Here is a 16309-nt window from a genome sequence, read left to right as displayed (position 1 = left end):
TTTGTGCAATGACTGTAATGCTCTAATAAAGGAAGCCTGCTCTTTAGCAAGCTTGATGCCAATATGAGGTTTTGGCATTCCCCTGACTAAAGAGTCAGCCAAGTTCACAACATTCACAACCCATTTTGGGAGGTATTATTTTAATCACCTTCCATTTGGCATTGCTTCTGCCCCTGAAGATTTTTAAACGCCACATAGTCTCAGACTGGAGGGAGTCACCTGTCACATGGACGATGTGCTCATTTGGGGGAAAACACAAGAAGAGCATAATGCAAAATTGCATGCGTTATTAAGGAAAGTCCAGAAAACAAGTATTATTTTGAATATTGAAACATGCGGTTTGAAGAAAAAAGAGATGCGGTTTTTAGGTCACATAATCTCAGTTGATGGAATTAAACCAGACCCAATTAAAACAGACCCTATACTGAAAATGCAAGTGATTTCTAATGTCAGTGAGCTAAGGATTTTTCTGGGCATGATAAATCAGCTTGGAAAATGTATTCCTCACTTAGCAGATAAAGACACATTGAGAGACCTGCTCTCTAAGGAGAATCACTGGGTTTGGGGGCTAGACCAAGTGAAAGGTTTTGAATCTCTCGAGGAGAAGCTGTATTCAGCACCTGTGTTGGTAATGATATGATCTGAATAGAGACATCGAAGTGTCAGCAGATACTTCATCTTTTGGATCCTTCTGCAGAAGTGGGCATAGGAGTGGTAGCTGTGGCATACGTATCATGCTTATCTGTGTGTGGAATCACAGCTCTACAGCAGCTGATCGGAAAGAGAATTATTAGTATGCATCAAGCACACGCTGCCTCCACCATGCGCTATTTGAACTGCTTTCATATGGCAAACACTCTAGGGCCTTTCCTGTAGGGACCTCGAGGTTAAGAAAACAGTTTCATCCCAAGAGCTATAAATGCACTCAATCAGTCCATCATGTACTCCGGGTAGAACTGTTTGAACTTATAGTTACAATTACCATATATACTCTCGGATAAGTTCTCCCACGGATAGGTCAGGAATTGACTTTACCGTATAATTTCTGGTATTTTATAATGTTGGTCGTATAAGTCTAATACGGAAAACTCACACTATTGGTCTAAGAGATTATGGTAACGCCCACCTGAGAAAGTAACCACAAAGCACATTGGCTTTTTTTTCCATGTATTGTGCCTATGTGACCACACGGTAATATCCAAACTATTCCAAAGCAACGTTTGCACTGATTTGTGTTTTTTTGTATCTCACTCCTTCATACACCTTTATTGTAAGAGCATCCCTTATCTATGATGGAGCGTTCGATTAGAAGAAAATAATGTCATTGAAGCAGCGAAAAAAATTGGTAACTGCACTGCTGCAACAAAATTCGATGCGTCTGAGAAACTGATGTGAAATTGGAGGAGGCAAGAAGATGAAAAAAAATGTGTTGCATTTTTATACGGGCATATAAGTCAGTGTCTGATTTTATGATCGATTTTTCAGGTTTCAAGACCCAACTTATATGTGAGTATATACGGTATGTCACTGTAAATTTGCAGTGCAGTTGTAATATTGCACAACCTGAGCCACTTTATGAACCATATGCACTATCTGCACTATACTGTATGTACATGTATATTGTACTTGACTTTCATATTATATATTTTTCATTGTTTTTAATCATATTATTATTATTATTGTATCATTTTATAGGAGAACAAGTTTATGGAGGATTTGTATATTGAATCTCATTTTACCATATAGTATCAATAAAGGAATTCAATTCAATCAATAGAAGAGAATATATATTTACAGAGGATGATGTCAGACTTCTAAGTCTATTTAGATTTCCAAGAGCTATCTTCTTGGAGCTCCTGATATCATTTGCAAGGTGAAATGCATTAAAGTATGTGTTGTGGTGTGAAATTTTGTTTACAAGTTGATAAATATTTTGTATGTTTTTATTTGTAACTTAGACAAAGCAATGTAATATTAATGTTATATCATTGATAGGACAAGTGGTGGTTTGATATTTGGCTAACCACCCCCCAATTTAAGGACTGAGTCTTTGTAATTTTATAACAGGGTCGGGGAACTGCCTAAAACCAGTTCGGCTCAACATATGGTTTTAGGGGCAGATGTAAAAGGTATTGTGTGCCCCATTGGTCTGAAGTATGGCTGTTTGGGATTGGTTTGAATCAGGGGCTATTCTGTAGAACAACACCCTATTGGCTTAAGGATTTGGACAAAGAATTCATAAATTCAGTTGATTTACCCCTCCCTATCTCTCTTTCACCACCACGATGAAGGAGCATCTTATACACCATGAACTGAAAAGAAGATCAAACTGAGAAGCACAACTCGGCAGCCATATTGAGATAGGCTGACCAAAAATGATGACTTAACTTGAGACATTTTAAGTTATTGACAAGTCTTTGTGCCACCTGAAAGTACACATCGGCATTTATTAGGTTGTATGGTTTCCAATACTCAAATATACATTGCTTATTGTTATTATTTTACAAATATTATCAATAATACATTATTTAAAGTTCTAACTTAACTCTTGCTTGTCTTTTATTTTATGTAATTGCCTGAAGATATACAGTAGATGTAGAAGGGAAGGTGGGGAGAGGTTATGAAGTACAATACCTTATAGACAGTGGTAAGTCTGTGGGATTTGAGGCATTCTGACAAAGGTAACACATTAATAATACAAAAAGGCAAAGTAAAGTAATATACAGGGTGTCCCAAAATTCACGCAAGAAGTAATTTTGATAGAGAACACAGGTTTTTAATTAAAAATTGTAAATTTTTAATTGATTCATAAGGTATACAGTATAGGGTTATGTATGGAATAGCATATCAGGTAAATTGCCTCCATGGCTTTGCTGGCACATACGTACTCTTTTGTTGAAATTTTTCATGACCGTTTTGCATAAATATGGCTGAATTTCATTGATACAGTGCTCAATTTCCTCCTTCAAGGCGTGGGTGGTCGTGGGCTTGATGGCATAAGCCTTAGACTTCAAAAAACCCCAAAGAAAAAAGTCCAACGACGTTAAATTGCATGATCTGGGTGGCCAATTCTGATCACCAAAATGGGAAATTACACGACCAGAAAATGACTCATGCAGTAATTGAATTGTTTCTCGGGCTGTATGGCATGTGGCACTGTCCAAATCCATATCTTGCAATTTCGGCACAAAAAGCTGGATTATCATGTCGCGATAGCGAGCACCATTAACTGTTATTGCCTGACCAGCCGCATTTTTGAAGAAGAATGGTCTGATGATGCCTCCAGCCCAAGATCCGCACCAAACAATGACACGCTGTGGATGCATTTGTTTCTCAACAATCACTCGTGGATTTTCTGAACCCCAAATGCAACAATTTTGACGATTAACGAAGCCATCAAGATGAAAAATGAGCCTCATCGCTGAAGATGATTTTGTTCGAAAAAGTCGATGAAGTTAAATCACTATTCCGACCATATTTTGTACAAAATTGCAAACTGTAGCTGCCAAACCTTCATTATTTTTAAAATATTGCTCAACAATGAAAACGCATTGTTCTTTCGTGTAGCGCTCCATTTTTAATAGCCCTGAACTGTGAGCTGTCACGCTTTTTTTTTTTGGCAACACTTTCACCGCACAAATGGCACCAAATTAAAATCTTGCGTGAATTTTGGGACACCCGCTAGAATTCAACCAAGACAAAACAGTATGTATATTACATTATACAGATACATTATTAACTTAGTTTAAATAATGTATATTGTTAATAATTAAACATGTGGGCATGGTGGTACAGAGGTAGCGATGAACTGGCTCCCCATACAGGGAATGATCCTGCCTCACGCTGTATGCTTGCTGGGACTGGTTTAACCCTGGATGGATAGAGGGATGGAATAATTAAACATGTACTATAAAGATATTTCAATTTTCCTTAAATGTTTTGAAGTATCGTCATTCTAAGCATTCAGATGTCTTCACATTTATTACAAAGCTTATTGTGTGGCAATTGGTTATGTAGAGAAAGAAAAGGAAGGACAGGAAATGGGGGTTGGTACATGTGAAAGAGACAATACTGCTGCAATAAATTATTTCATATAGGGTCACACACGTCCTACCAAGCATCTTGTGGGAAGCAGGAACAATCTCTGGATGAGGTGCCAGCTCATCACTACCACTATGCCACCATGCCCCCATGTTTAATATATTTGATTCATTTCATCATGTAAGTGATATCAAGTATACATCTTAGTATTTAAATTGTTCAGAGAGCTATAATATCATTAATGTGATTTATTCTGTGTCCTGTCAGCATAAGAGAAAGCCCATTTAAGAAACATGTAGTGATTCACTCACATAGAGCACATAGAAGAACACATAGAATACTAAACAGTTAACGTGCTACTTTAGTTATCATGGGATCTGAGAAACTCTAGTAAATTAAGCATTGATTTTATGATTAAGTTTACGACATTCTAGTTTAATGACAAAGTAAACTACAAGATTAAAGTGTATATTTCAACCTTTTTTCACTGTGTCCCTGTTTTTTTTTTTATTTTCTATAAACCCTAATACACTTCTGTATGACACTAAGGTGGTGGGCTACAACTCACCTTTTCACGGTGACTTTCATATCTGACCACTTCTTTTTTATTTCAGGTATTGTGCTACTTTCTGAACTTGAACTTTCGAGTTTTTCCACCATTCTGTTTAACTTGATCAACTTTCTTTTGTTGTTTATACCACTGCTTAAGCCAACAAATGGTACATTTTCCCTTGCCTCCACTTCACATTCGCTGAAATTCTTTTTTTCATGTGCTTTTGCCCAAACACTGAACAGAAGGTGATATTTATATTGATTTGCATATTAAAATATGCAAAATTATGAGAGGAATTGGGGTGGGATGGCAGGTGCATGCATTACTTTTCACACTGATTTATTGAGCTGAAGTGTGTGGAAGTTGGCTTATGCACGGTTTTGTGCATCTGAATTTTTTTGTGCACATTTCCACTTTTGACCATATGCCATGTTTTAGTGTGAATTCTATGCATGGTGTTATACATTAGGCCCCTGATCCCTTTGCAGCCACCTGGTACAGAAAACAGGGATATCTCTCAAGAACAAATAGAGATGCCAGCACCTTTGCTTTGCACTGCATCACCATTTTCAGAAAGTAATGGTACAGTGCCTCCAGAAAGCATTCACAGCACATCATTTTTTCCACATGTTGTTATGTTACAGTCTTAATCTACAATGAATTAAATTCATTTTTTTCCTCAGAATTCTACACACAACATCCCATAATGACGTGAAAAATGTTTACTTGAGGTTTTTGCAAATTTATTAAAAATAAAAAAATTGAAAAAGCACATGCACATAAGTAGTTATACAGACAGCTAATGTCACATGGATGATTGATGATGTTAAGCCCCGCCCCAAGACATGATTGATGACTTTAAGCCCCGCCTCAAAAGTATGAAAATATGATTTATGAAAATATGCAAAATATGATTTGTAAAAATATGAAAATATGCTTTATGTAAATATGAAAATATAAAAACATAAATAATATAATTTGTTAATATGATTTATGAAAATATGAACATATGCAAATATGAAACTATAAAAGTATGAAAATATATTTATGTTAATCTGATTTATAAGCTATAAACTTAGGACACGTGGCTTTTTTATAAACACTAGATTCAAAATTAATATTAAGAAATTAAATATACACTTATCTTGCAGTCATAGCTATGCCTATGTGTAACTTTCTGAAAATATTCACACACCCGCGCTTATAAACTCATGACACACATGTTCTCATTTTATAAACACTAGATTCAAAATTAATATTCACTTGTCTTACCGCCATAGGTATGCCTATGTGTAAACTTTCTGAAAATATTCACACACACGACCTCATTTTATAAACACTAGATTCAAAACTAATATTATAAAATTAAATATACACTTATCCTGCATGCAATGCCACGCATATGTGTGACTTTCTAAAAAATATTCATTCCTAAAGTTCTAAGTTATAAACTCACCATACACAGCCTCATTTTATAAACACTAGATTCAAAATTAACATTAAGAAATTAAATTCAGTATATATACGTCTTGCCATCATAGCTATGCCTATGTGTAACTTTCTGAAAATATTCACAGACACGCGCTAAGATATAAACTCACGACACAAAACCTCATTTTATAAACATTTATCATGCTTTTTAGTCATGCATAGTTCTGCATAGCCGTAACTGTCTTAAAAACTCTATAAAGTGAAATATTCACTTTTCCTACACGTAAGACAAGTCCACACAAGTGTGCCTCTTTTTATAAATCGGGGGAAATAAAGTTTCTTTCACCGCCAGCAGGAAGCACAATGCCAGGCGACCACATTTGGCCGACAATTTTAAATGGGGAACAAACATTGTTTCACAGGACATGGACACCTCTGGTGTAAACTTCAGTTGATCAATAGCGAGACCCAGGAAGCTCCCTGCCAGGCAACCACATTTGGCCGCCAATTTTAAACGCTTGGGAAGCAAACTTTAGTGTTAAAATATTTATTGTAACAATTCATGCTTTTTTATTTAATTAAGTCGGAAAATCATACGATTATTAAACCAACCCCACACAATTCAACGGGGTTTGAGAATAAAGAATACAAGTTGCCTTTAAAACTCATAAGACCCTGCTATTTCTTAACTCGTTAATCGGTTAAATGTCAAAGCCTTTTTACATACCTATGGTCTAAGAACAATTTTATTAGATGAACTACTTCCTACTAACGACTCTCTCTTATATACCAAAATGCACAATGAATTTTAAAAGCTCGCGAGAAAAGTTATTAAAAACCTCTGCGTTGAGCACAGCGGTTTCTCGCTGTCTATGGTACTTGATAAAAAGTTATTTATATGCCGAGTATAAATACAGCTCTTTCCGATACTGTATTTCAGCCACGTTAAACGTGTAAATGTCAAAATTGATCTTGTTTCATATGGTTTGCATGTACCCCCATTTGTATCAACTTTAAAATACACGTGACGATCTAAGAAACGATCACTCGGAAAAACATAACGTTTACATGATTTAAGCCCTTTCCAATTGATATCATTCATATCCAACTTGACCCTATAATGCTAAAGTCACAAAAAAGCACTAGATACATAAAGCAAAATGTTAAAACAAAAAAATGTACAGAACGTGTGCTCCCCAACTGTAAAGCCATGCCCTTTTCTACATTACCATGACGTGTCACTACTTTTGACAACTAATGCTGCAGTGCACTATCCAGTTAATGACATGCTTACTGTCTCTCTGTTGGTGTGGTCAGGCGATGTGGTATGGCTTTAGGGAAATGCCTGCCTCATTGTTAGTAAATAACAATTTAACCCTAAATGCATTGTCATTTAGATTCAAGCTATTATCACGTTGTCACTCCATCCTTTTGCTGGATTGTACATTATGGTCACATTTTGGTGCCTAAGCTTTAACACTTTTATTTACTTATCACCTTTCTTTAACACAACATTATGGTGGTTGCATTTTCGGTCTCTAAGAAGCTATATCTTAAATGTTATGTTTTCAAGTACACTATAGTTTTGGTGGTAATTGTCATCTTAACTTTTCCAATATTATCCTGGATAATATCCCTAAATAGCACAATTCTGGCAAACCACAAAATAGATCTGAGAGAATGCCATATTCAGGTCAACAAGGTATTACAAAGTATTACAAATTATGGCCACTACAGACGTAGTAACACTTTCAAATGCTTGAGGATCCTGGTTGTAATTTTTGCCATGGATTAAGGGAAGCCCACATTAACAAAGTGTGGAATGTTAAAGGGATTAAACGAAAAAAAAAATCATCAGGATCCTAGATTATGAAAACTGGAACACATGATGATCATTTTGGCTTTGCAAAATGTCCCAGATTAAAATATGCAAAATACAAAAATATGCACAAAATGTCAATTTAACAATACAGTGGACATTCTGCATCGATAACATTTAGCCAAAAAACAAATGCTGGATTTATAAAATGTATCAGAGTCTCTCTTAAATTTTGTTGACTATAAATATGGTAGTTTGTGCACTTTTACCGTGTTGAGGAAAGTGAATTTGTTGAAATCTAACCATGGGGAACAGAAGGTAGCAATACTGCCTCACAGCCCCTCAAAGATGAGTTAAAATCCTGACCCTATCTGTATAATGTTTACATGTTCTCTCTCTATCTACATGGGCTATCTCCTGGTATTTCACAAAAAACATGTATATCTGTTTAATTACTAACTCTAAATTGGCCCTGTTTCCTGCAATGGCAGGAGCCCTAAATATAGTAGGTGGCATGCCAGACCTTGTGCCTGACGCTGGCCTTGGATTAATCATGTTCACAAATGAACGTATGTACTTAAAAGGTTGGGTCCTCCACATGTTGGTTATGTTAATGCAATGTAAGTCTGATTTAGAATAGTTTTCCCCAAAACTGCAGGAACAGGTTCTGATACCACATCCTGAAAATGTATGGATGGTTGTGGCTTATTCAAATGATCCTGATAAAGAAAATCCAAGCCACTGTTTATTAATACTGTTTTCATATTACACCCAGATTCAGCCTGAGCAAGCCTGAAATTTCCTTTCCTGGATTAATCAATCATAACTAAATGCGTACAACCTTAGTGTAAAGAAAATTTGATGCTAATCAGAAGCTTTTGCCTTGTGCATTATATAGCATGCCAAAAGTACCTGGGGAATCAGAAGTTCTAGTGTATCATGTAAAGTCAGGGAAAAATATAGAAAGCCCTGCCCCAAAGCTTTGTCACTGTGGGCCTCCACTAAACTATCTGCATTTACTGGAAATTTTGCTCTTGAAGCAGTCTGATTTTTGTCAGGAGGAAGTTGGTAAGACACCCAGGAAAAACAAATGAAAGCCATTGTACTTACCGTTTGATTATCTGCATTAAGCTTAAGGTCATAGCCACTGAGCTCCACACAGAATAGTATTGCAGTGACCCCTTCAAAACAGTGAATCAATTTTTTCGTTCGGAGCGCTGTCCACCCACATCTACCATTTTGAATGTCAGCTCTTTAAAGGTAAACTTGTTTTCTATGATCCCAGTTGTTATGTCTCAGGACTGGAGAATGTCTTCAATAGTTGGGGATATAGTCAACCGCAGCGATGCGATCAAGGTCATTAAGATAGTAAGCAGCATTATCCTCCAAGTGATATTCATTGGAGCGACAGAAGCACTCTTGGAAATCTGGGTCAACCCAGAGCCTCTTCATGAACCCCTGCAGCTCTGGTGTGATCTCCCCTTTGCTCTCAGCAGGGCCAGTCAGTGCAAACAGCTGGACAGCATCATAGGCTCTGTCAGGGTTGTGAAACTCAATTTTGAGGGTTGCCAGGGCTCTTATGATTCCTGTCAGGGAGTCAATGGCATTGTAGATGATCAAGGGCTTGTACTCCTTGCGGGCCTCCAAGTTAAAGCCACCACTGTGGATTATCTTCATCTGCTTCACTATGGTGCTTTTTCCTGAATTGCTGGTTCCAAGGAGAAGAAGCTCGATCTAACAGCATTGCAGCTGACTCTCACAGCGCAGGTGTCAGTCGATTCTGCGAGAACGCCGAGTGGCCTCCTTTTCCTCCGAGCTTTGATGACATCCTGTGTTCCTCCTGAGAGAGAGTTAGAGAAAGAGAGAGAGTATGCGTGAAGGAGGCTGATGAACCAGGGACACATTTAGCTCTGCTGTAAGTGAGTGGACAGCCTTGATGACAGGTGCTGCTTCCCAGTTATATACAATGCATTGCTGCTGCTGTCCTGTTCCTGACACACACAATGGCCTTCCATCTTGCTCCTAGCACAAGGTTGCCAGACTGCAGAGCTGTCAGTTAGTGCTTCTTCTTTTGGCTAATGTCATAGCATTTTCACATCCACCTAGCAAATTGTAGCACATTCCTGTTAATGGAACGATTTGTCTCTCCTCTGCTGTTCCACTGGAAACAAAAAATCCCTCTCCCTCCACCTCTGCACGGTTACTTCATGTCCTCTGTTCCAAAGGTGAGGTGCACACGCTTATCCAACTGGCTTCTGCTCGCCTCCCTGTATGCCTGATGCAAGAGAGGGAAGTGTCCTTTAGCACAGCGATCTGGTTGGTGTGGAGAAGTGAGAGACACTTGACGGAGGCAACTCACATGCATAACAACAGGGCAGGAAAATAATCTGTAAATCTTAAAAAACATTGCTGGCGCCTTTTAGATAGATTTGTGCGTGACATAAATAAATAATTAAAGCCACACCACAAGGCAGCTAGGCCTAGAAATATGACATTTGAATAACGGAAGTTCAGGAATTTTATTCTTTTATACATATATTGAGTGCATGTCTTTTCAGAACCTAATGAAGCTAATTTCACAACTAGTCAATGAGTACAGTAACATACCCATCCCAGTCTGTGTATTGAATTAAAAGATTAATGCTCTGGCACTACACGTCAAGAGATATGACACCTCTATTTGTAGTTTACAATCCTACAGTTGTACCATTTAGAACTGGGTACTAGGTAGACCAGCGGTGGTAATGATACTCAGCAGAATGTTTGGTAAAATGATGTTACTGTCAAGTAGTACAGTTACGAATGTGATTTGCAAGGGTGAGAAAAAGATTGTCTTTGACAAAATTGCCATCAGAATTGCATTGAGCAGGAAGCAGTCTCAAAAGAAATCTGAGAAGGGTAGATAAAAATCATCAGTATCCTAGATTATGAAAACTGGAACAGGAATGTGCTACAGTTTGCTTGGTAGATGTGAAAATGCTGTGACATTGGCCGAAAGAAGAAGCACTAACTGACAGCTCTGCAGTCTGGCAACCTTGTGCTAGGAGCAAGATGGAAGGCCATTGTGTGTGTCAGGAACAGGACAGGAGCAGCAATGCATTGTATATGACTGGGAAGCAGCACCTGTCATCAAGGCTGTCCACTCACTTACAGCAGAGCTAAATGTGTCCCTGCTTCATCAGCCTCCTTCACGCATACTCTCTCTCTTTCTATAACTCTCTCAGGAGGAACACGGGATGTCGTCAAAGCTCGGAGGAAAAGGAGACCGCTCGGCGTTCTCGCAGAATCGACCAACACCTGCGCTGTGAGAGTCAGCGGCAATGCCTTGAGATCAAGCTTCTTCTCCTTGGCACCAGCAATTCAGGAAAAAGCACCATAGTGAAGCAGATGAAGATAATCCACAGTGGTGGCTTTAACTTGGAGGCCTGCAAGGAGTACAAGCCCTTGATCATCTACAATGTCATTGACTCCCTGACAAGAATCATAAGAGCCCTGTCAACCCTCAAAATTGAGTTTCACAACCCTGACAGAGCCTATGATGCTGTCCAGCTGTTTGCACTGACTGGCCCTGCTGAGAGCAAAGGGGAGATCACACCAGAGCTGCAGGGGTTCATGAAGAGGCTCTAGATTGACCCAGGTTTCCAAGAGTGCTTCTGTCACTCCAATAAATATCACTTGAAGGATAACGCTGCTTACCATCTTAATGACCTTGATTGCAATGCTGCGGTTGACTATATCCCCAACCATTGAAGACATTCTCCAGTCCTGAGACATGACAAATGGGATCGTAGAAAACAAGTTTACCTTTAAAGAGTTGACATTCAAAATGGTAGATGTGGGTGGACAGCGCTCCAAACGAAAAAATTGATTCACTGTTTTGAAGGGGTCACTGCAATAATATTCTGTGTGGAGCTCAGTGGCTATGACCTTAAGCTTAATGCAGACAATCACACGGTAAGTACAATGGCTTTTATTTATTTTTCCTGGGTGTCTCACCAACTTCCTCCTGACAAAAATCAGACTGCTTCAAGAGCAAAATTTCCAGTAAATGCAGATAGTTTAGTAGAGGCCCACAGTGACAAAGCTTTGGGGCAGGGCTTTCTATATTTTTCCCTGACTTTACATGATACACTAGAACTTCTGATTCCCCAGATACTTTTGGCATGCTACATAATGCACAAGGCAAAAGCTTCTGATTAGCATCAAATTTTCTTTACACCAAGGTTGTACGCATTTAGCTCAGATTGATTAATCCAGGAAAGGAAATTTCAGGCTTGCTCAGGCTGAATCTGGGTGTAATATGAAAACAGTATTAATAAACAGTGGCTTGGATTTTCTTTATCAGGATCATTTGAATAAGCCACAACCATCCATACATTTTCAGGATATGGTATCAGAACCTGTTCCTGCCAGTTTGGGGAAAACTATTCTAAATCAGACTTACATTGCATTAACATAACCAACATGTGGAGGACCCAACCTTTTTTGTGAACATGATTAATCCAACGCCAGCGTCAGGCACAAGGTCTGGCATGCCACCTACTATATTTAGTAATTAGTAATTAAACAGATATACATGTTTTTTGTGAAATACCAGGAGAAAGCCCATGTAGATAGAGAGAGAACATGTAAACATTATACAGATAGGGTCAGGATTTTAACTCATCTTTGAGGGGCTGTGAGGCAGTATTGCTACCTTCTGTTCCCCATGGTTAGATTTCAACAAATTCACTTTCCTCAACACGGTAAAAGTGCACAAACTACCATATTTATAGTCAACAAAATTTAAGAGAGACTCTGATACATTTTATAAATCCAGCATTTGTTTTTTGGCTAAATGTTATCGATGCAGAATGTCCACTGTATTGTTAAATTGACATTTTGTGCATATTTTTGTATTTTGCATATTTTAATCTGGGACATTTTGCAAAGCCAAAATGATCATCATGTGTTCCAGTTTTCATAATCTAGGATCCTGATGATTTTTTTTTTTTTCCGTTTAATCCCTTTAACATTCCACACTTTGTTAATGTGGGCTTCCCTTAATCCATGGCAAAAATTACAACCAGGATCCTCAAGCATTTGAAAGTGTTACTACGTCTGTAGTGGCCATAATTTGTAATACTTTGTAATACCTTGTTGACCTGAATATGGCATTCTCTCAGATCTATTTTGTGGTTTGCCAGAATTGTGCTATTTAGGGATATTATCCAGGATAATATTGGAAAAGTTAAGATGACAATTACCACCAAAACTATAGTGTACTTGAAAACATAACATTTAAGATATAGCTTCTTAGAGACCGAAAATGCAACCACCATAATGTTGTGTTAAAGAAAGGTGATAAGTAAATAAAGTGTTAAAGCTTAGGCACCAAAATGTGACCATGATGTACAATCCAGCAAAAGGATGTAGTGACAGTGTGATAATAGCTTGTATCTAAATGACAATGCATTTAGGGTTAAATTGTTATTGACTAACAATGAGGCAGGCATTTCCCTAAAGCCATACCACATCGCCTGACCACACCAACAGAGAGACAGTAAGCATGTCATTAACTGGATAGTGCACTGCAGCATGGGTTGTCAAAAGTAGTGACACGTCACGGTAATTAGAACAATTAGAACAATTGTAATGTAGAAAAGGGCATGGCTTTACAGTTGGGGAACACACGTTCTGTACATTTTTTTGTTTTAACATTTTGCTTTATGTATCTAGTGCTTTTTTTGTGACTTTAGCATTATAGGGTCAAGTTGGATATGAATGATATCAATTAAAAAAGGGCTTAAATCATGTAAACGTTATGTTTTACCGAGAGATCGTTTCTTAGATCGCCACGTGTATTTTAAAGTTGATATAAATGGGGGTACATGCAAACCATATGAAACAAGATCAATTTTGACATTTACAAGATTAATGCGGCTGAAATATAGTATCGGAAAGAGCTGTGTTTATACTCAGTATATAAATAACTTTTTATCAAGTACCATAGACAGCGAGAAACCGCTGTGCTCAACACGGAGGTTTTTAATAACTTTTCTTGCGAGCTTTTAAAGTTCATTGTGCATTTTGGTATATAAGAGAGAGTTGTTAGTAGGAAGTAGTTCATCTAATAATATTGTTCTGAGACCATAGGTATTGTAAAAGAGACAACAACAAGCAGCATGAAGTCGAAGGCCTGTGCTCGGGCCGGCCGCTCAGGGTTGAACTGCCAGCTCCGCCATTCGCTTGCCTGCTGGCCTGGCGTGATGCGGGCCAGGATCTCCTGTTTTAGGAGGTCGTAACTTGTGGCCTCCTCCTCGGGGAGATCGTAATAAGCCCGCTGTGCAGGTCCCTTCGGGTAGGGCGGCAAAATGGACGCCCACTTGGACCGCTGCCACTCGTTCCGGGTGGCCGTCCGTTCAAATATGCCCAGGTAGGACTCAATATCGTCGGCCTCTGTCATCGGTACCAGAGGCGGAGGCGTTGGACGAGGCGGATCGGGCCTTACCCTCCGGGCTTCTGCCAACCTGGCCTTTGTTTCCTCCAACTTCCAGGTGGTAGTGGCTTGCGCTTGCTGCAGGGCCAGGATCTGGACAGTCATCCCCTGCAGCACGGTGTTGAGGTCCTGTCCTTCGGTCATCTTTCTCGGACTTGTATCCTGCCGACTACGCCACTGTAAAAGAGACAACAACAAGCAGCATTAAGGTTTGGGGTTATCCGGCCCCTTATATTGTAGACAATCCACAATGAAAAAAATGAAAACTCAGGTCAAACGTAAACACAAATATGTTCATACGCGCAACGCCATTCTAGGCGTCGGTGGCCATTTTATAGGGGAGGAGCTGGAAGTGGAGGAATGCTGGGAAGGAACCGTGAGGGAGGATGGGACTGATGACGTCAGGAAAGATGGTGGAGGAAGGGCGGAAGTAGATGTACTGCGGGAAGGCTTATGATGGCGAAGCGTCTTTTTTCCTGGAAGAAATAATAGGAGAAAGGTTAGTACCCCGCCACTCCCTGCTGGTGAATGTCTTCCGAAGTGGTTTAAGGTCCGTCCGCGGTCTCCTGTTCTTTGGCTTAAAGGCTTTGACATTTAACCGATTAACGAGTTAACAAAGAGCAGGGTCGTATGTGTTTTAAAGGCAACTTATATTCTTTATTCTCAAACCCCGTTGAATGGTGTGGGTTTGGTTTAATAATCGTCTGATTTTCCGATTTCATTAAATAAAAAAGCATGAATTGTTACAATAAATATTTTAACACTGAAGTTTGTTTCCCAAGCATTTAAAATTGGCGGCCAAATATGGATGCCTGGCAGGGGGCTTCCTGGGTCTCGTTATTGATCAACTGAAGTTTACACCAGAGGTGTCCATGTCCTGTGAAACAATGTTCCCCATTTAAAATTGGTGGCCAAAAGTGGTCGCCTGGCAGGGGGCTTCCTAGGTCTCGAAATGCCTATTGGCGCTGAAAGAAAGTTTATTTCCCCTGATTTATAAAAAGAGGCACACTTGCGTGGACTTGTCTTGCGCGCAGGATAAGTGAATATTTCACTTTATAGTATTTTTAAGACAGTTACGGCTATGCAGAACTATGCATGACTAAAAAGCATGATAAGTATTTATTAAATGAGGCTGTGTGTCGTGAGTTTATATCTTAGGCATAGCTATGACGGCAAGACCTGTATATACTGTATTTAATTTCTTAATGTTAATTTTGAATCTAGTGTTTATAAAATGAGGCCGTGTATAGTGAGTTTATAACTTAGAACTTTAAGAGTGAATATTTTTTAGAAAGTCACACATATGTGTGGCTTGCATGCAGGATAAGTGTATATTTAATTTTATAATATTAGTTTTGAATCTAGTGTTTATAAAATGAGGTCGTGTGTGTGTGAATATTTTCAGAAAGTTTACATATATGCATACCTATGACGGTAAGACAAGTGAATATTAATTTTGAATCTAGTGTTTATAAAATGAGGACGTGTGTGTGAATATGTTTATAAAGTTACACATAGGCATAGCTATGACAGCAAGATAAGTGTATATTTAATTTCTTAATATTAATTTTGAATCTAGTGTTTATAAAATGAGGCCGTGTATGGTGAGTTTATAACTTAGAGCATTTTTAGAAAGTCACACATATGTGTGGCTTTGCATGCAGGATAAGTGTATGTTTAATATTAGTTTTGAATCTAGTTTTTATAAAATGAGGTCATGTGTGTCGTTAGTTTATAAGCGCGAGTGTGTGAATATTTTCAGAAAGTTACACATAGGCATAGCTATGACTGCAAGATAAGTGTATATTTAATTTCTTAATATTAATTTTGAATCTAGTGTTTATAAAAAAGCCACGTGTCCTAAGTTTATAGCTTATAAATCATATTAACATAAATATATTTTAATACTTTTATAATTTCATATTTGCATATGTTCATATTTTCATAAATCATATTAACAAATTACATTTTCATGTTTTTATATTTT

The 16309-nt window shown here is 38.3% G+C and overlaps 2 pseudogenes; one reads left to right on the top strand and one right to left on the bottom strand.

The window, feature by feature from the left end:
• Positions 1 to 542: 542 nt before the first annotated feature.
• On the bottom strand, positions 543 to 10907 carry LOC120540469 (annotated as a pseudogene).
• A 99-nt stretch (positions 10908 to 11006) lies between these two features.
• LOC120540468 lies at positions 11007 to 12044 on the top strand (annotated as a pseudogene).
• Positions 12045 to 16309: the final 4265 nt, after the last annotated feature.

The sequence above is a fragment of the Polypterus senegalus genome, chromosome 12, assembly GCF_016835505.1.
Source record: "Polypterus senegalus isolate Bchr_013 chromosome 12, ASM1683550v1, whole genome shotgun sequence".
Lineage (NCBI taxonomy): Eukaryota > Metazoa > Chordata > Cladistia > Polypteriformes > Polypteridae > Polypterus > Polypterus senegalus.
This window is presented reverse-complemented; position numbering and strand designations above follow the sequence as displayed.